General features: G+C 38.1%; 1 pseudogene; it reads left to right on the top strand.

Annotated features, from left to right (window-relative positions):
* The first annotated feature begins 12,677 nt into the window (after nucleotides 1–12,677).
* On the top strand, nucleotides 12,678–20,465 carry LOC147377789 (TIR domain-containing adapter molecule 2-like; annotated as a pseudogene).
* The last annotated feature ends 211 nt before the right edge of the window (nucleotides 20,466–20,676 follow it).

Raw genomic sequence — 20,676 nt, 5'->3', positions numbered from 1 at the left:
AAATCCCTATTAACTGCCAATATCCTGGAGTATGTTAACTTTTTTCCAGGTTTATGACAAGAATTATTTCATTTCATCACAAAATAAACTATGTATTATTATTAGCTCAATGTCCAGTTGAGAAAACTGTTAAGAAGTTAGAGATATTATGTGTCCTATCCTAAGCTACAAAAACAAGTAAATTGGTCAAGCTGACTCCAAAGCTTATTAACTAGCCATTCTGACATTAAAATTTATAGCCCTAATTCCATGAACTTGTGTCTCCTGGAGTTTGCTCAGATTCATGTCCATTGAGTCAGTGATGCTTTTAACCATCTCATCCTCTGCTGCCTCCTTCTCCTTTTGCCTTGAATTTTACTCAGCATCAGGATCTTTTCCCTGAACTTGGCTCTTTGTATGAGACGGCCAAAGTATTAAAACTTCAGCTTCAGCATCAGTCCTTCCAAATAATATCTAGAGTTTATTTCTTTTAGGATTGAATTCAATAAACAAATAAACAAACTGCTCAACAAAGCCTTGTTTAATGAATGAATGGAGAAAATCCCTAACACAGTTATCATAAGCACTGATAAATATAAAACTAAAATAAAAAGAATCAGAAAGCTATATATAATAGCTTACCTCCATTTTCTTACTCTTCTACAATTAGTTTTTACTAAAAAGAAGTCTTTGCAAACAGAGGAAGTCTTCAACTTTCTTTTTTCTAGCTTCTCCCCTCTACTCTTAAAGTCTTTTAAATTTGAGTAGGTAACAAAATTGAGTACATGCTTTCTTCTTTGACTGTCAGCTCTCCATTGCCAAATATTTCTTTGAAATCGTTTTCTCAAAGATTCACTGTTCAAAACAAAATATTCTAAATAAAACTGAAACATGACTATTGAACAGATGTTTAGTTCAGTGTCCTGATATCTAGAATGAATTTAAGGAAAGCAACATGTTGATGAGAAAGTTTCAGTATGAAGTATCTTCCAGTAATCACAATTATAGAAGCAAGAATTTTTGGCAAGTGAAACTGCAGATTTGTTTATTGTGGTTTTGGTGGATATAAAAAAATATTAATAGATAGAATAAGGCAATTAATACCTTGTTTAAAGTAAAAGATTTTTTAGCACCAAATGGGAAAAAAAAAAAAAAACAGATTTGGGTTCTGAAAGCTTCTGTATTTATTATACAGGAAAAACAAAATATTTTACAAGTTATTTGCTAATTTAAAAGACACATCCAAAATTTGAACTCTCCCAGGAACTTGTTCTGTAACATAATGTGACTTACAGATAAGAAGTGTTTTAAATGGACTTCTCCATGTTCTCCAAAACAATTTCAACGTAGCTCTGCATTTCGTTATTAAACTCACATCAGGTTTGTGGGTGCTCAGACATGAAAGGAGCAAATTTTCAACAAGGTTGTGACCCTCTGTGGTGGGCTTTTTGAGACAATAACAAGGTTAAGTTCCCAGCTGGTACAGGTCTACTAGTGAACCTCTAAAGTAGGGTCACTGACCTGAGAGAGAGTCTTAATTTTATGTAAGTTAGAAAAAAAGAACACAAGGTGGAAAGTCAGGAGATGGCAAAATCTGGAATAAGAAATAGGCTCACAGGTGTGGGGCAGGATGGAAACCAGTATCTTGCTGGACTCTTATATAGAAAAGGGAGAAAGCAATAAGCAACAGAAGAGCCGTAGTGATCTGAATAGGGCCATAGATGCCTGAGGCTGGGCCTATTTCAGGCCAATAATGAGCTTTTGGACTTGTGGAGTCATTTACTTGGCACAGCAGCCTGGAGCCCAAGGGCGCTGTTCATTAGGAAGCGGGAACTTTACCTCAGGGTTGTTTGTGTTGGTCTTTCTTGCCAGAATGAATTGTTCATTAGCATCTGAGAGAAAACCACCCTCTCTCTAGATAAATGGTTTAAAATAAAACGTTGATTGGGGTTTGGGTGGACAAAGAGAAAAGATTGTTAAACCCTTTTGATAATAGTTGAGGGACAAATAAATCTGTGCAGCATAAATCAATTATAATCAGTGGGAGACTAACCTGATTTATCATTAAAATGGCAAATTAATTTGGCCCTATGTCTGGTCTAGTTCTTTGGGTTGACTTCACAATGTAATTGGCTAAACCAAGTGGTAATCCACTTGCTAATGCAAACTATCGACTATTAGTCTTATTGTATAGTCATGACACCTAACCACCACCATCAACCAGCCCAGGGATTCTTTTGCATTATGGAAACATCCACTGAGGAGTGAATAAGAGGATAAGGGGTCTGGAATTTGAAATTCCAAAGGCTTGGTGGATTTTTGAGCTGTGTAGGGGCTTTTACCTTGTCCCGGGTGATGTAGAGAGATCTCTTGCTTTTTATGGGGTCATTCAGGTTTAATAGCATTTAGGAATGATTTGGAAATTTGTCAGTAAAGGTATGAAAATGTTAACATGTTAACATGATTCTTTGTTTCTCCTTTTACTTTGAAATTCTTCAAAAAGTAATTTAGAGAGTTCAAAATATATGTTGCCTAGAGACTATAAGAAGACAGTTTTAAAAAAATAAAATGAAAAAAGATGACCAAAAATAAGCTTTCTTTCCAGATGGAAATTTTCATAGCTTGGAACGAAGTACACAGAAAAGTTTATATAACTGATTAGTGACAGGAAGACTCAGAAACAAATCCTGAGCTACATGACGTTTACTCCCAGTGACATGGGCAATTCAAATTTGACTAACGTTTTCATAAAGTGTAGAAGCAATTGACTGTGGAAAATCAGAAAACCAACTTTGTCCTGGAGGTTCCTTTTAATTGAGGTTAACTGCTATGTTGCCTTAATTACTGAATGTTTCCCTAGTAGTCTAAGTAAATATTCCACAGGCCCTGACTCTGGCAGTATCCACTGAAATGTTGTAAAATTACCAATGACTGAAAGAGGGAACAACGCATTAAGATAGCCCTGTAAAGACTGGATTAGTTCTTGTGAGGACCCACTATTAATGATTTCTCATTCAATTGCACTGAGTGATTTGAGCAGAACATTTCTTTTTCCCAATATATTTGGACATGGAGACATACAGATGTTTTTACAACCCAACATGGCAAATTAATAACCATTTATAAGCACCCTTTTTTCCTCATCTCCTGATGTTTTATTGCTTCTTCCTTTTTTTTTAAATTAAAAAAGCTCTCTCATTACCAAATCTGCCAGGACCAAGAATCTTAAACCTTTAAACTTTTTCTCGTCCTAACAGCATTTGGAATCACTAAGCAATCAGGAATACCAATGCAAATGTTCATTGTACCCACCAGCTGTATGAACATATTTTTTGAGAGCATCTTGTGCTCCTGGTTTTGATGTTAATATATTTCCAGTGCCTTGCTTCAAGTGAAAATCCCTATTTCCCTTTGCCCTAGGTTCATATGAATATATTCCAATGAACAATATAGCTATTATAACTCTTGGAAGGTGTGAAATTGTGTGAACATACCCCATAGTAAATTATTTTTTGTCAATTTAGCTATCCTCCATCTGTTTTACTTGGCTTAGGAGAAACGAAGCTAACAGTGCCAAGCTTAGCAATTGGAGTTGACCACCTACAGAATCGGATTAAAGAAATGAGAAAATGATAGGCTTTTTCTCCAAAGTAAGTGTGCCATTTCCCCACAACAGAAAATAATGTTATGAGTCAGCAAAATTTGCTTTATAATTTAGACTTGCAGTTATTTCCAATGACATATTTCCTGAACTGTGTCCCTCCTTTCTGATGTTTGTAATTTATGACTTTCATTTGGGATTTTCATTATGAAAAACAATATTTAGATCATTTGAAGGTGTTACAGACTGAAGATTCAAATTGATTTCTTTTCACCAGGGACATTTTCTTGGAACACTAATTTCTCGACTACTTCATGTAGTCTCTGGATAACTGCCATTTATTGATTTCATACCATGTTTTCAAAAACTTAAAGTTTAGTTGTGAATTAATAAGGAATCTCCATGAGGAATTGAACAAGTATGAGTATTTTAGGAATACGTATTGAATTGAGCAATTGTTCTTTCCTATGACTGTTGAAATGATGGTATATTTTCTGCTTTCTATTATTTTAATGTAGTGAATTGCATTAATATAATGACATGTAATGTCATTAAAAAAATTTTTTTTAATGGTTTCTTCTTGATCACAACACATTATGGTTTTACAAATTGCTGAGTTTAGTTTCCTAATTTAATATTTAGATTTTTGTATCTATGTTTACAATGAAAGTAGATTATATTTTTATTCTTGTATAGTTTATACCAGATTTAGATTTCAAAGATTAATCTAGGCTGTGCTTTGGAAGGGGATTCCTCAATGGTTCAGATGGTAAAGAATCTACCTACAATGCAGACCTGGGCTTGATCACTGGGTTAGGAAGATCCCCTGGAAAAGGAAATGGCAACTCCCTCCAGTATTCTTGCCTGGAGAATTCCCATGAACAGAGGCGCCTGGCAGGTTACAGTCCATGGGGTTCCACAGAGTCAGACACAACTAAGCAAATTAGCACAGCACACAGCTTTGGAAAGGATGGATATCCTTCTTTATTCTTCTCTGAACTACTTCAAATAAGACAGAAATCAGGAAAGTTCAGTGGGACTTGTCAATAAAACAGTCTGAAATCGGTGTTTATTGTTGCCTCTGTGTGTGTGAAAAGGTATGTATAATGTGGGAGGTGGCAATTTACTATAAATTCAATTCTCTGTTATTGTCTACTTAATTTATGTATGTTATATAATAAGATATAGCTAATTATGATTTTCAATTAAGTTATGTGTGTGTGTGTTTAGACGCTCAGTCATGTCTGAATCTTTGTGACCCCATGGACTACAGCCTCCCAGGCTCCTCTGTCCATGGGGATTCTCCAGGAAAGGATACTGGAATCCTTTGCCGTGCCTTCCCTCCAGGGGATCTTCCCAACGCAGTGATTGAACCCATGTCTCCACACTGCAGGCAGATTCTTCACCAACTGAGCCACCAGGGAGCCCAAAAGTTATACATTTGCCTAAGTTTGCAAATTTATTGAAATTAGGTTTTTTTTTCCCCATAGAATTATCTTTAGAATCTAAATATCTACTATATATGAAATTATGCACTTTTATAATATTAATTTTTCTTCCCTGTGTTTTCTCTCTTTTTTTAAATATCATTTTTTCTAGCACTTTGTGTATATTTTAGTGTTTTTCTTTTTTTTTTGGATGGCTTTTTAAGAATCACTTTTTAAAATTAATTTTTTATGTTATTTGTACTATTTCTTTTTCTCTACTACAGCCATAAATTGTCTGCTGCTATCATTTATTTTGGCACATATATTACTTCAGGAGTCTTTCCAGGTGGTACAAGTAGTAAAGAACCTGCCTGCCAATGCAGGAGACCTCAGAGATGCAGGTTTGACCCCTGGGTTGGTAAGATCCCCTGGAGGACAGCATGGCAATCCAGTCCAGTATTATTGCCTGGAGAAACCCATGGACAGAGGAGCCTGGCAGGGTATGGTCCACAGGATCACAGGAGTTGGACATGACTGAAGCAATTTAGCACAGCACAGCATATATTACTTCAGATTTGGCAAGTGAGATTCTCTTCAAGTTAGTTCCCACATATTTTTGACATGTTTTCCTCATTGTTTTCTTGAATGAGTTATTTCTATATAACTCTTCATAACAAAGGCATATCTTTGTTTTCTGGAATGAGTTATTTCTACAAGGATCTGTAGTTCTATTACTCTAAATACAGTGGTGTTTAGAAGCCAAAATCAGAGTTCCCAAAGTTTTCATTAGAGTGTTGCTACTCTGGGGCAAAGCTATAGCAAATACATATGTGTATATACACACATACACACATATGTATATACACATATAAAACATATACACATGTTATGTTTATGTGTATAAATATATGATTTACTGCTGCTGCTACTGCTGCTAAGTTGCTTCAGTCATGTCCGACTCTGTGCGACCCCATAGATGGCATCCTACCAGGCTCCCCTGTCCCTGGGATTCTCCAGGCAAGAACACTGGATATGATTTACTATGTGTGTGTGTGTATATATATATATATATATATATATATATGTGATTTATTATGCATATATTTATTGCATACATATAGACATGTATAAGAGGGGCCTCCCTGGTGGCTCAATGGTAAAGAATCTGCTTGCCAATGCAGGAAATGCAGGTTCTATTCCTGAGTCAGGAAGATCCTCTGTAGAAGGTACTGGCAACCCACTCCAGTATTCTTGCCTGAAATCCTATGGACAGAGGACCCTGGTAAACTAGTCCAAGAGGTCACAAAGAGTCTGACATGACTTAGTGGCTAAACAACAACTATTTCTATATGTAATTAAATATCTATATATAAAGATGTTTAAATATGTATATGTGTTTGCAAATATATTTATATATACATATATAAACATCTATATTTATTTCTTTAAATTGAAAACCATATGTTCAAAACAATACTTATAATTCCAATCCAGTAGCACAAATCTCATTCTAGTTTGTTTGTTTTTTTTTCTTCATTTTTCTGTATTTGTAACTCCTTTCTCTAAAAGTGAGAAACCTATCTCCTACTCTCCTTGGTATATATTTACTTATTGAATCAGTCCCCTTGTTTATAATCAATCTTACATCACTGCTGCTGTACTGTCCACGAGCAGAAATTTTGCTCATTCTTCTCATGCTCTGATGTCTTGTTGCAGGCCACATCCACCCTTAGTATCTGGGTGCATTCTCTTCAGTCTGAGAGGCTTCAACCCTCAAGGCTGGATCCCTACTGGGAAAGTACCTTTCTCATCTTGCCCAGGTTCTGAAATCCCACTTGGACCCATTCTTTTGAATAGACTCTCTTTTCAGCCTCATGACCCCATCTTGGGATGCTCCTCCTATGTTCAGGCCCTCCCTGAACCCACTTGGGTTCAACACTGCTTTGGTTCAGCGCACACGCAGACACCTCTCAGTCACTTGGGCTCCACCCCTCAGACTGAACAGCCCCCTTGCATTGACATTTTCTTTACTACACTTGTGCTCTGATATTTTCCCTTAGGTTTCAATAGCCACCACAATATCATCCCTCACCTCTCCAGTCCCATATGGACAGACTGCCTCCTGAGTCTGCTCAGCATCTCACATCAGGCCCCTTCCTGCATGGACATCCCTCCTTATCCTACCCTTACTAGGTAGCAACATCTTTGAAGGTCTTCATCATTGTCTTTGGACTGCAAAGAAGCCACTGTGGCTGCCTCGACTTCTGCACAGACATCTGCCTTGCTCTATTTCATTCCACTGCTGTAGACTTTTTTTGTTCATCAAAAGAAGGGAAGGGAACTAAAAAAGACAAAGAAGAAGAGCACAGTTAACATTTTTAATGATATATATTTAGTAAACTCTAAAGTTAATCTATGTCTTTATATTCCTTCCAAACATTTTTTTTTCTTTAAATATCCCTTTTCTCCTTCATTTGTTATTAGCTTAATTTAATTCCATCTTATTATTAAATCTCATGACAAACATTCTTTTGTCATTATTATTATTATAATGATTTTTGCAATCAATGTTTATTGAGTTTACATGACAATCCATTTCTTCAGTCATCATTATTTATTTCATCCTCTTCTGAATTCTTAAGTTCTCATTTAATTTTAGTTTTTTTTTTAATAAGGAATGTGTATGTGTAAGAAAAATTGTCAGCCTTAGTAGATTTCTTATTTCTTAGTTCATGTAGTTACAAACATAACTTAGTGACTGAAGAACAATAATTCTTTTATTATGGCTTTATTTTTTTTCTTCCTGATATTTATATTTTAGTTTATCTTATAGTGTCAGTCTGTCAATAGTAACTTCTGTTAACTTTTGTGGATATCAAAATCTTTTTATTTTCTCTTGAATCTTGAATGATACTTTATCTGCATATAGATTATTAGGTTGCCACTTGTATGGCCCCAGTATATTAAAGATACCATCCTTACCTATTTGTCTGTGCTCTTATTTTTTATGCATTTTTTCTGTCAGTTATAAATGACATATAAAGACTGATGAATGATATGTGAGTGCCATCTTTAGCATTCCTGGCTTACATTTTCATAATTATTTTCTTTTTCAGTGGAAATTTTGCTTCCCCTTGTGTTCAAGAGTTCTTTCTCTCTTCCCTTTCAAAATATGACAGGTCATGGGAGTCTTCCATGATCTTGCTTATGATTATAATAAATGAATGATGTGGATTAAAGCAACGATTTTTCCCTAAGTATATTTACAGTTTAGATGAAACAAGGGAAGATGGGATAGAAGTATGGATATGCAGTGGTATTAATATAATTTATAGCCCAACAAGGCAATAGGGCATTTGTGGGCTCAGACTTATCTTGATAACTTCTCTACCATCATGTTTTACAGGTGATAAATTCTGATCAAAGCCAACTCTGCTACAATAAAAAACAAACAGTGCTTGTGTCTCCAAGAGCATGTTACTGGTGCAATTTGAGAATATCATTAAAATGTATATTTAAATAATTATTTTGTAATTTCTTAAATTTAGACTCACTCCATCTGCTTTAATTAGTAAGCTTTTTAGCATGTTTAAAATACAGCAAAAATGTGACTAAGGTTTATTATAACTACACTGTACACCTTCTAAGTAATCAAGTACATAATAAACATACATAAATATGAATTATATGATGCAGCCATAAGCCAGAGATTCTACTAGAGTTCCTTGAATTTTGTTCAGCTTCTTTGACAAGAAATTGATATTTCAATAATTTTCCCAGAAAAATTTGCATCAAATTTGGAGCTTACAGTAGCCCTAACTCCCAAATCAAAACTCAGGTGATAATATCTGATTTAAGAATATCCAGTTGTTTGTAGCTTACAGACAAAACTGATCCTGAATCATCCCAGAAATAGAACTATTAAATTTCCTTTTAAGGCGACAGTATATTGTGCTTTCTGATCTTTCCATGTTTTCTGAAGTCAGTGATATCAATTTAAATTCTTGGTGCTAGGCAAAACAAATAGAAATAGAAGATATCTACTTTATGCAAAACACAACATTGCTGATTTGTATTGGAGAGACACTCTTTTCTTCCCAAGTTTCCTTGTACTCCTGTTCCTCACCCACATTCTTTTGCTGCTCACTTGGGAGAGATGTCTAGCCCCAAGGATTCTATAATATTTTTTCTAAATCCCTTTGCACTACTAGATTCATGCAATTTTAGCGTGAAATAGACCTCAGGGACATAAAGTCCTCTGTGAAATGAAATTTAAATCTATTTCTGGTTACTATGTTGTGACCCTCAACTTAAGCATCCCTATTTCCTTCATTTGCTATCACACACACACACACACATGCATACACACACAGACACACTCACACACTCACACACAAAGCCTTGTTTAGCATATGCTTATTTTTCAAAGTTAATGAGGTGAGTATGTGACCTTTTTTTTTTGAAGCGTATTTGAGGAGAGTTTCTTGAAAGCTTTTAAGATAATTAAGATAGCTCATGGGTGTTGAGAATCACTATTTTTCATATGTATGTGTTCTTACTGAATCAACTTCTCTGAAATGTCGCTTGTTGTGAATTAATGCCATTTTGCACTCTTCTAATGCTTTCAGAATGGTATGGCATTTTACAAAATCAGAATAACTCATCTCAATGTAATAGGTAATGCATTTTATCCATTAAAAAGTGTGTATTAGGTTAAAAGTGATGTTCACTCCAAACAAAGCCTTTAAATTTTTATGGATGCCATTTATTAAAACCTATATCAAAAATTTTAAAAAAGCAAAATTTGAAGTTTCCAAACAAAACTTTATTTTATTTAACAAATAATGGGACATTAGCATTATTATTCATGAGACTTATTCTTGAGGCTATTATCATTAAAGGATATACTAAATTTCATGAGTTTCAATTTAGGAGGGAAAAAGCTCTACTTTTCATGTAAATATCTTGATACTCATTAGGAATAATCATTGAAATGATTTCTTAAATTGAAGGATTGTGTTATAGTTAATGAAGCTTGCATTCAACAGTGCATCATTAAAGGCAAATGTTCTCGTATAAAATTTCCTAGGTTATTAAAATACATAGCCTTAGTTGTACTGCTGCAGATGTCTGCTGCCAAGTGTAACCTGGTTCCATCTATGGCCATAGTACAATGTGGAGAATTTATATCAAATCATGTTAGTGCAGCTTCTAAAAGATAGTGGAACGTTCCTTTGTGGGGATCTCAGTAAATTGAGACTGAGCTCAGTGTGTGAGTTAGGCAGTCTATAATTACTTTTTTCATATACATATAATATGCCTTGATTCTGCTACAGAGCACCGTGGCTTTTCTTTTTTTTTCTGTGCGTGTGTGTGGATTTCTGTGCCTGTGTGGGTCATCTCTTTTACGATCAGTTGTGTACTCATGTCTAATCTCTGCTAAAGAAAGGAAGGCACTATCTCTGCTGCAGTGAAACTCACAGGCTGTCTGTAATTTAACTCTAGGATCCTGATGGCAGTTCTGTTGCTTATTACCATGTGATCTTGGACAAATTTCCTAAATTCTCTAAGTCTCAGTTTCCTCATATGTAAAAAGGATAGGGTATCCTCAGTTTTCCTGGGGCTGAGGGGATTCCCTAGATGCATATTTTTCAACACTAAAATTAGGAAAGTCCCAGACAAACTAGAATAAACTAGTCATACTAACAAAGAGGGAATTTTTTAAAAGTACCTTCCATTTGTATTATTTTTTAAAGATGAACTATAGGATGTTTGTCTTTCTCTGATTTATTTTGATGATGATGATTAATTAATAAGAGAGTCATGTCTGACTCTCTTGACCTTATGGACTGTAGCCCCCCAGGCTCCTCTGTTACGGGATTTCCCAGGCAAGAATATTGGAGTGGGTTGTCATTTGCTTCTCCAGGGGATCTTCCAAACCCAGGGATCAAACCCAGGTCTCCTGCATTGCAGGTGGATCCTGTATTGCAGGCAGATTCTTTACAGACTGAGCCACCAGGGAAGCCCTTGACTTACTTTACCTAGTATAATCTCTAAGTCCATTCATGTGGCTGCAAATGGCATTATTTCATTCTTTTTTATGACATGTTATATTCATTGTACGTATGCACCACATCTTTTTTATCCTTTCCTCTATCAATGAACATTTAGGTTGCTTTCATGTCTTGGCTACTATAAATAATGCTGCAATTAACTTATTTATAAAACAGAAATAGACTTACAGACTTCAAAAGCAAATTTATGGTTACCAAAGGGGAAATGTTGGGACAAGAGATAAATTAGGAGTTTGGGATTGATTAACAAATACACATTACTTATATAAAATAGATAATTGGAAAGGACCTACAATATAGCACAGGGAACTCTACTCAATATTCTGTAATAACCTATAGGGGAAAAGAATCTGAAAAGAAATAAGTATATGTTTATGTATAAATTAATCACTGTGTTGTACACCTGAAAATAACACGACATTGTAAATCAACTACGTGTGTGCTAATTGCTTCAGTCATCCCAACTCTTGGCAGCCTATGGACTGTAGCCTTCCAGGCTCCTCTATCTATGAGATTCTCCAGACAAGAATACTAGAGTGGGTTGCCATGCTCTCCTCCACGGTATCTTCCTGATCCAGATCAAATCTGCATCTCCTATCTTCTGCATTGGCAGATGGGTTCTTTACCAGTAGTGTCACCTGAGAAGCCCAGGTCAACTATAATATAAATACAGTTTTTAAAAAGTCCCTTCTACCTGTGGTGTGCTGGAACTACTCCTACTCATGATGAGAGCCAACTGTTATAATTAGAAATTTTGTGGGCCAGTTGCTATATATTCAGAAATTTTGTGAACTGTTGGTGACTTGAAATCATCCATGCTGGGACTATTTCCACAATCAGCAAATGTTACAAACTAGGGCTTTTTTTCCTTAGAGAATTAGCTAACTAGCGTACCACCTCCTACCAAACAACAAAGCTAATAAAATGACTAACTGAAATAATCCATGTAAAATGCTTAGTGGAATGCATGATATAAGTGAAAGTGAAAGTCACTCAGTCATGTCTGACTCTTTGGGACCCCATGGACTATACAGTCCATGGAATTCTCCAGGCAAGAATACTGGAATGGGTAGCTTTTCCCTTCTCCAGGGGATCTTCCCAACCCAGGGATTAAACCCAGGTGTCCCACATTGCAGGCGGATTATTTACCAGCTGAGCCACAAGGGAAGCCCAAAGAATACTGGAGTGAGTGGCCTATCGCTTCTCCAGCAGATCTTTCAGACCCAGGAATTGAACTGGCGTGTCCTACATTGCAGGCAGATTCTTTACCACCTGAGCTATCAGAAGCCTGCATGATACAAAGTAAGTGCTAATTCAGCATCACTGCTTAGTCATTTATTATTACAATTATTATGAATTTTGCATTGGCATTCAATAAACATGTTAAAATGAACTGAACTCTGCCTGAAGGCATTCCCTATAAATTATTTCAATAGTTTTTTTGTTGTTGTTGTTGTTGTTGTTGTTAAATTGCATCTGGAACATAGACTAAGTATATATTGTAGGTCTTCAAACTGGTTTCTCTTTCTCTTTCTCCCTTTCTTATAAATTCCCTCTTTGTGAGCCTAGAAAGATCTCTCATTTTCCTGCTGCACTATGGCTAGTCCTCAGACATTGCATGTCAAGCTTGGGGCAATGACTCTAGCTCCAGGAGTCCATGAAGAATTATGCATTGGTGCTGTGCATGGAGCATGGTAAACTGGATTATGCTAACAAAGTATATTCTGCGAGGTGGCCCCCTGTGAGGTGACTGAGACCACCTCTACATGGTTTGCCTCACCCACTGCCCAAATCTTCCCTGCATTTTTCCAATCCCCAAATACCGCTAGAAATTCCTATTTATAATCTTTGTGTTATTGAGTTTGACATCTTTTAAAAGCAAATCCATTCCTTGGTAAAAGTAACACATTAGGTCAGCAACAGAGTGCAAATTAGTTTATCAAGTTGCCTGTGTGTGTGCTCAGTCATGTCTGAGTCTTCTTGACTCAAGAAAATATTCTTGCTTAAAGGAAATTGACCCAGGAAAGTGATGAGAGGAAAGTTCTGGAATTTGGGAGATTATAGAAGATGGCAGGTGTGAGTGGGGAAAGGGATGTCAAAAACCAGTAGGCAACAATGTGGAATGGCACCCCACTCCAGTACTTTTGCCTGGAAAATCCCATGGATGGAGGAGCCTCGTTAGGCTGCAGTCCATGGGGTCTCTAGAGTTGGACGCGACTTCACTTTCACTTTTCACTTTCATGCATTGGAGAAGGAAATGGCAACCCACTCCAGTGTTCTTGCCTGGAGAATCCCAGGGACAGAGAAGTCTGGTGGGCTGCCGTCTATGGGGTCTCACAGAGTCAGACCCGACTGAAGCGACTTAGCAGCAGCAGCAGCAGCAACAATGGGGAATATTGATTCCTTGGATGGAGGAGTATAAATGAAGAAGGGGATAGTCAGTGCAAGAATACAGATGAGGGAAAATAATGAAAATACATGTCTCCAATTCTTGAATCTTGAGAACTAAGGAACCTCCTGAATTTTCAGAGTCTAGAAAGAAGGTCAAAGTCAAAAGAGTTGAAGTGCTATCAAACCTCTAACAGTTTTGTTAAGGGCCAGCCTAGATCTTCAAACATAAAACTGTATGTCTAAGAGGAAATATGTCTAAATAATTCGATCTCTAGTTCATTAAGAAATCTCAGATACACAAAATGAAGACACTCTGCCTGGACTAATGGAAGACGAAAGCATCCCAATTCCAACATATTAGATCATCATCTGAGGGTTTTGTCCTCTTTCCATCTCTGTCCAGTTGAAGCCAGCAGGCGTTCCCTCCTCCTGAGGAACAGATCAATCTCTTAGGATTGTCATGTTAATTCAAGCTGAAGAACCCTACTGGTCACCCAGCAAGACATTTCAAGAAGCGGTGTGTGAGCCCCTCAGTTCTTGTTCAGTGTTGGGGGATTTCCAGCTGATGTCTTTGATTGCTCTTATATAGATAATGTAACATCATAAAAGAGGAATTTCTGTAGTAGCTTGCTTGCCATGAAAGGCTGCCCGTGGCTTCCCAGCATTCCCTGATGTGAGTGCTGGTTTCGGAGTTCTCTGCAGTTTAAGACAGAAAGGGAAGGGATGAGTGGGGGGCAGAAGAGGATTTCTGTACAGACCTACGTCTTCCAAAATGCTGGACTAGAAAGAAGGAGCAACAGGAAACAGCATTCCCAATACTCAGACATGCATTAGATGCCCCGCCCCTCTTGTTTGTTTTGTTATAAAAATTCAATCTCTGTATTGAGCCAGGTGTTCTTTCCTGTATCTGTTATTTTCCCTGCTCTCTCTTTTCAATGGCCCCTTGCCTTTTAAAACTATTGACTGAAAGCTTTTCCCTTCCTTGGGTCAATTCACCACAGAAAGTATCTACTCGTGTGTACTCAGTAGCATAACCCATCCACACCAGGGAACAAGCCGAAAGAGACCTAAAACTTGGTCTATGTGCTTCAGGAACTTCCATTAGAAGCAAATATTCATGGTGCATTTAAAGAAAAGTGAATCATTCAATGATGTTACAATATCTTAATGTGACTTCAGGAAAGAAAGCTGAGAGGGGATAAAGACTTGAGACAGATGTTCTGGCCCTTTGTGAAAATGTTACTAATCATAAGATAAAAGATAATGAAAGTAAAACAAAATTTTAGGCAAGGGAAACCAATCCATCAAAAGCACAGAGTTTGGAATAAACAGCATGTTTTGTTTGTCTGGTGTTTGTTCTTTTATACAATAAATATTTACCGAGTCCCTATCAGGAACCCAGCCCTGTTCCAGGGAGTTGGGGATTCATCCTTGAAAATAAATCATTGTTCTCCTAGGAGTTGATATTCTAGTGGAGCCATTGAGAAAATGAATGATTAAGCAAAATAATTTCAATTAGAGATTAGCAGGATTAAGGAAAAATTAAAGGAAAAAGTGCTCTTGGAATAAGGATGGCCAGGGAAGGCCTCTCTGAGAAGGTTATAATTTTGCTCTGACCTGAAGACTACAAAAGAACAAGGCACATGAAGCAGGGAAGAGCTTTTCAGACAGATAGACCAAGTAAATGCCTAATAGCAGGAAACATCTTGGCAGATTAAAGTCAACCCTGATTGTACATTAGAATTACCAGGGGAGCTTTTTAAAAAATGCATATAATTGGGCCCCACCTCCAGAGAACTTGTTTTAATAGATTTGGGGTGGTGCTCAGACATGGATATTTTTTAAAAACTTCCTCAGGTTATTCAAATGTCAGCCAAGGCTGAGAACAGGTGGATTGGAGAACAGTGGGTCTAAAAGTTTAACATGCATCAGAATAATCTGGGAGGCTTGTCAAACCCAGATGGCTGAGCCCCACCCCCAGAGTTGGGGACCCAGTTTGTCTGCAGTGGGGCACAGGAATTTGCATTACCAGCAAGTTTCCAGCAGATGCTGCTGCTGCTGCTCTGAGTTCCAAACTTGAAAACCCCTGGGTTCAAGAACAAAATGGAAGCTGATATTGAATGAGGAACAGAGGGGTATGAAAGAAGCTAGAAGGATGGAGTTGGAACTTTTGTTCTAGAAAGGCATACATGCAGAGCTGAGCCACAGACACAGAAATAAAGAGGGTAGATGTGAGACTGCAAGATCATTATGGATGTCAAAGGAGAGATGTAGAGCAGAAGTCCAGTCAGATGGGATGGCAGATGAGGATCCTGGAGGGCTGTTCTGGATGAGCAGAGATGACATGACAAGCAGATAAAGATCTGGGACTCTTCTGAGTGAGCAGAATGTGGATGAAGAATGTCCCCTGCTGTGTCAGCAAACAAAAGATATTGTGGCCATCAAGCCATCAGCTACTGCAGCCACCCTGACTGACTGTGTACCCTGAGGGAATTCAGGATAGGAAAAAAAAGGGGGGGAGATACTGACCCTAGATGGTTAAGGTGCATAAAAAACAGATAAGTTTGGTGAGCCCAGATTCTTGCATGTTTTCATACAGACACATGTTAAATTCATTAACTTAAGCAGTCTGGTTTTTATTTGCATGCTAAGTTTCTTCAGTCATGTCTGACACTTTGCGATCCCACGGACTGTAACCCGCTGGGCTCATCTGTACATGGGATTCTTCAGGCAAGATTACTGGAGTGGGTTGCCATGCCTACAACCTGACCCAGGGATCAAACCCGGTCTCTTATGTCTCCTGCATTAGTACGTGGGTTCTGTACCACTAGTTCCACCTGGGATGTCTGGGTTTTATTTAATTGACAATAATCTTTAGATGTTCTGACTACCTGGGTTTTGTTGCAAAAACTACATTTCCTGGCTCTTCCTTACTTCTTCAGAACAGAATCTCAGAACTCTGACAGGCTATCTCCCAGGCTTAAATCCTCAGTTTGCATGCTGAATAAAGCATAATTCTCAACTTTCATGCTGTGTATTTTCTGCAGTTGAGAAGAGAAAGGGATGAGCGAGGAGGAACACATGTACTAAAAAGAGGAAAAGATGCAAAAATATCAAGAGGAGCAACTTGGAGACTAATCTGGAGTTTGAGAGAATGGCCAGTTACACCGCCATCAGTTTATAGATGACACTGCAGCCGCAGGACTGGATGACATCTTGGAGGGAAATTTGAGGTAGAGCAGTGAAGCTAGAGAGAGCAGCTACCACACGTCTGAGGTCCGAAATCAGAGTGATTATATTCTTTGCAGCCAAAGATGGAGAAGCTCTATACAGTCAGCAAAAACAAGACCGGGAGCTGACTGTGGCTCAGATCATGAACTCCTTATTGCCAAATTCAGACCTAAATTGAAGACAGTAGGGAAAACCACTAGACAATTCAGGTATGACCTAAATCAAATCCCTTATGATTATACAGTGGAAGTGAGAAATAGATTTAAGGGACTAGATCTGAGAGACACAGTGCCTGATGAACTATGGATGGAAGTTCGTGACATTGTACAGGAGACAGGGATCAAGACCATCCCCATGGAAGAGAAATGCAAAAAAAGCAAAATGGCTGTCTGGGGAGGCCTTACAAATAGCTGTGAAAAGAAGAGAAGTGAAAAGCAAAGGAGAAAAGGAAAGATAAGCATCTGAAGGCAGAGTTCCAAAGAATAGCAAGGTGAGATAAGAAAGCCTTCCTCAGCGATCAATGCAAAGAAATAGAGGAAAACAACAGAATGGGAAAGACTAGAGATCTCTTCAAGAAAATTAGAGATACCAAGGGAACATTTCATGCAAAGATGGGCTCGATAAAGGACAGAAATGGTAGGGACCTAACAGAAGCAGAAGATATTAAGAAGAGGTGGCAAGAATACATAGAAGAAATGTACAAAAAAGATTTTCACGACCCAGATATCACGATGGTGTGATCACTGACCTAGAGCCAGACATCCTGGAATGTAAAGTCAAGTGGGCCTTAGAAAGTATCACTACGAACAAAGCTAGAGGAGGTGATGGAATTCCAGTTGACCTATTTCAAATCCTGAAAGATGATGCTGTGAAAGTGCTGCACTCAATATGCCAGCAAATTTGGAACACTCAGCAGTGGCCACAGGACTGGAAAAGGTCAGTTTTCATTCCAATCCCAAAGAAAGGGAATGCCAAAGAATGCTCAAACTACCGCACAATTGCACTCATCTTACATGCTAGTAAAGTAATGCTTAAAATTCTCCAAGCCAGGCTTCAGCAATATGTGAACCGTGAACTTCCAGATGTTCAAGCTGGTTTTAGGAAAGGCAGAGGAACCAGAGATCAAATTGCCAACATCCGCTGGATCATGGAAAAAGCAAGAGAGTTCCAAAAAAACATCGATCTCTGCTTTATTGACTATGCCAAAGCCTTTGACTGTGTGGATCACAATAAACTGTGGAAAATTCTGAAAGAGATGGGAATACCAGACCAGGTCAGGGAATACCTGACCTGCCTCTTGAGAAACCTGTATGCAGGTCAGGAAGCAACAGTTAGAACTGGACATGGAACAACAGACTGTTTCCAAATAGGAAATAGATTACGTCAAGGCTGTATATTGTCACCCTGCTTATTTAACTTATATGCAGCGTACATCATGAGAAATGCTGGGCTTGAAGAAGCACAAGCTGGAATCAAGATTGCCGGGAGAAATATCAATAATGTCAGATATGCAGATGACCCCACCCTTATGGAAGAAAGTAAAGAAGAACTAAAAAGCCTCTTGATGAAAGTGAAAGAGGAGAGTGAAAAAGTTGGCTTAAAGCTCAACATTCAGAAAACTAAGATCATGGCATCCAGAACCATCATTTCATGGGAAATAGATGGAGAAACAGTGGAAACAGTGTCAGACTTTATTTTTCTGGGCTCCAAAATCACTACAGATGGTGATTGCAGCCATGAAATTAAAAGACGCTTACTGCTTGGAAGGAAAGTTATGACCAACCTAGACAGCATAGTAAAAAGCAGAGACATTATTTTGTCAACAAAGATCCGTCTAGTCAAGGCTATGGTTTTTCCAGTGGTCATGTATGGATGTGAGAGTTGGACTATAAAGGAAGCTGAGCACAGAAGAATTAATGCTTTTGAACTGTGGTGTTGGAGAAGACTCTTGAGAGTCCCTTGGACTGCAAGGAGATCCAACCAGTCCATCCTAAAGATCAGTCCTGGGTGTTCACTGGAAGGACTGATGTTGAAGCTGAAACTCCAATACTTTGGTCACCTGATGTGAAGAGCTGACTCATTTCAAAGGACCCTGATTTTAGGAGGGATTAGGGGCAGGAGCAGAAGGGGACAACAGAGGATGAGATGGCTGGATGGCATCACCGACTCAATGGACATGGTTTGTGTGAACTTCAGGATTTGGTGATGCACAGGGAGGCCTGGCATTCTGCGGTTCATGAGGTTGTAAAGAGTTGGACAAGACTGAATTGAACTGAATTGAACAAAATGTATGAGCACTGGGTAGAAATTATATTGAAGGGATTTAAACAAGCAAAGGATTTTGGTAAGATGACCATATATAGTCTGGAAGTTTATATTTTATTATTTCATGTCTTGTTGTAAATGAACACATATATGGATAACTTTCCTGAAGTAAAACAAATTACATGCATAAAAGCTCCTGTGGGTTTGATCTATAACCATTAGTTCCCTGGAAAACTCAGTAAACTGCAAGGCATGAGTGACTACAATTTTGGGTCATGTTCAATTTAAACACACTCATATACTCTATAATACATTTGCAACATCAAAGGATAGGAAGCAGGAGAGATAATCAAATGTAATACTTGAATAGCCAAGTTCAAATCCTTTTACCGTTTACTACTTATAAGCATTTAGGAAGCCCCTGCCAGGTACTAATTTTTACATTAAACCTTTCCTCTGCTATTCTATTTTATCCTTTTAACAACCTTACAGGATGGCTACACTTTGAGCACTTATTTAACAAAGAAAGTTAAGAACCCAAGTCAGAGTCAGCAGCTGAACTTTAAATAAGTCATTTGTTCCTGTGAAATTTAATTTTGTATTTATAAAGCAAATATTTTTATTATAGCTTGGTAGTTTGTTGTTTTGCTTTGTTTGTTCTGTTTGTTGTGAGACATCATTAAATGAGATGTCAGTGTGAACTTGATGAACTGTTAAATACAGATATCACTATAAAAACTTGCATGAATCCATGAATAGACCCTCTCGATATTTCTCTATAGCTACCTTGGTGGAGAGGTAGAATAAGGTATATTATGATTATGGACTTTTTGAATTTAGGTTGATTTAGAATCATTAGAGAAGGAAATGGCAAGCCACTCCAGTGTTCTTGCCTGGAGAATCCCAGGGACAGGGGAGCCTGGTGGGCTGCCGTCTCTGGGGTCGCACAGAGTCAGACACGACCGAAGCGACTTAGCAGCAGCAGAATCATTTATAGTTCTTTGCTATGCCTGCTGGAAAACGACTTCGGCATCAAGCCTGGAATCATCTTTGCCGAGATGCCATGTGGCAGACAGCATTTACAGAACTTAGATGATGCTATCAACAGGTCTGCCTGGACTATCTTACTGTTGACTGAAAACTTCTTAAGGGACACCTGGTGTAAGTTCCAGTTCTATCCAGTTCTATTCGTCCCTTATGAACTCCGTTAACAGGTAGCACAAGTACAACTCCGTCATCCCCATGCAGCCCCTGAACAATCCCCTGCCCCGAGAGAGGACTCCCTTTGCGCTATGAACCATCAACGCCCTGGAGGAAGAAAGTCGTGGCTTTCCTACCCAAGTGGAAAGGATTTTTCAGGAGTCTGTGTACAGGATACAGCAAGCTATATGGAAAGAGACCAGAAATACAGTACAAAGGCAATTTGTTGCCTGAGACAGCACACACGACACATGACAGACTCTTGTTTTGTAAAACAAAGGATTTATCTTCACTTGCGAAAACAAGTTCCTAGGAAAAGTGTCTGGAGAAGGCAATGGCACCCCACCCCAGTACTCTTGCCTGGAAAATCCCATGGAAGGAGGAACCTGGTGGGCTGCAGTCCATGGGGTCGCTAAGAGTCGGACCTGACTGAGCAACTTCACTTTCACTTTTCACTTTCATGCATTGGAAAAGGAAATGGCAACCCACTCCAGTGTTCTTGCCTGGA

This window comes from Bos grunniens, chromosome 2 (genome assembly GCF_055505025.1).
Source record: "Bos grunniens cultivar Pamir isolate PY7600 chromosome 2, Bosgru_T2T1.0, whole genome shotgun sequence".
Classification (NCBI taxonomy): domain Eukaryota; kingdom Metazoa; phylum Chordata; class Mammalia; order Artiodactyla; family Bovidae; genus Bos; species Bos grunniens.
Note: the sequence above shows the minus strand (reverse complement) of the source record. Positions and strands in the feature narration are given on the sequence as shown.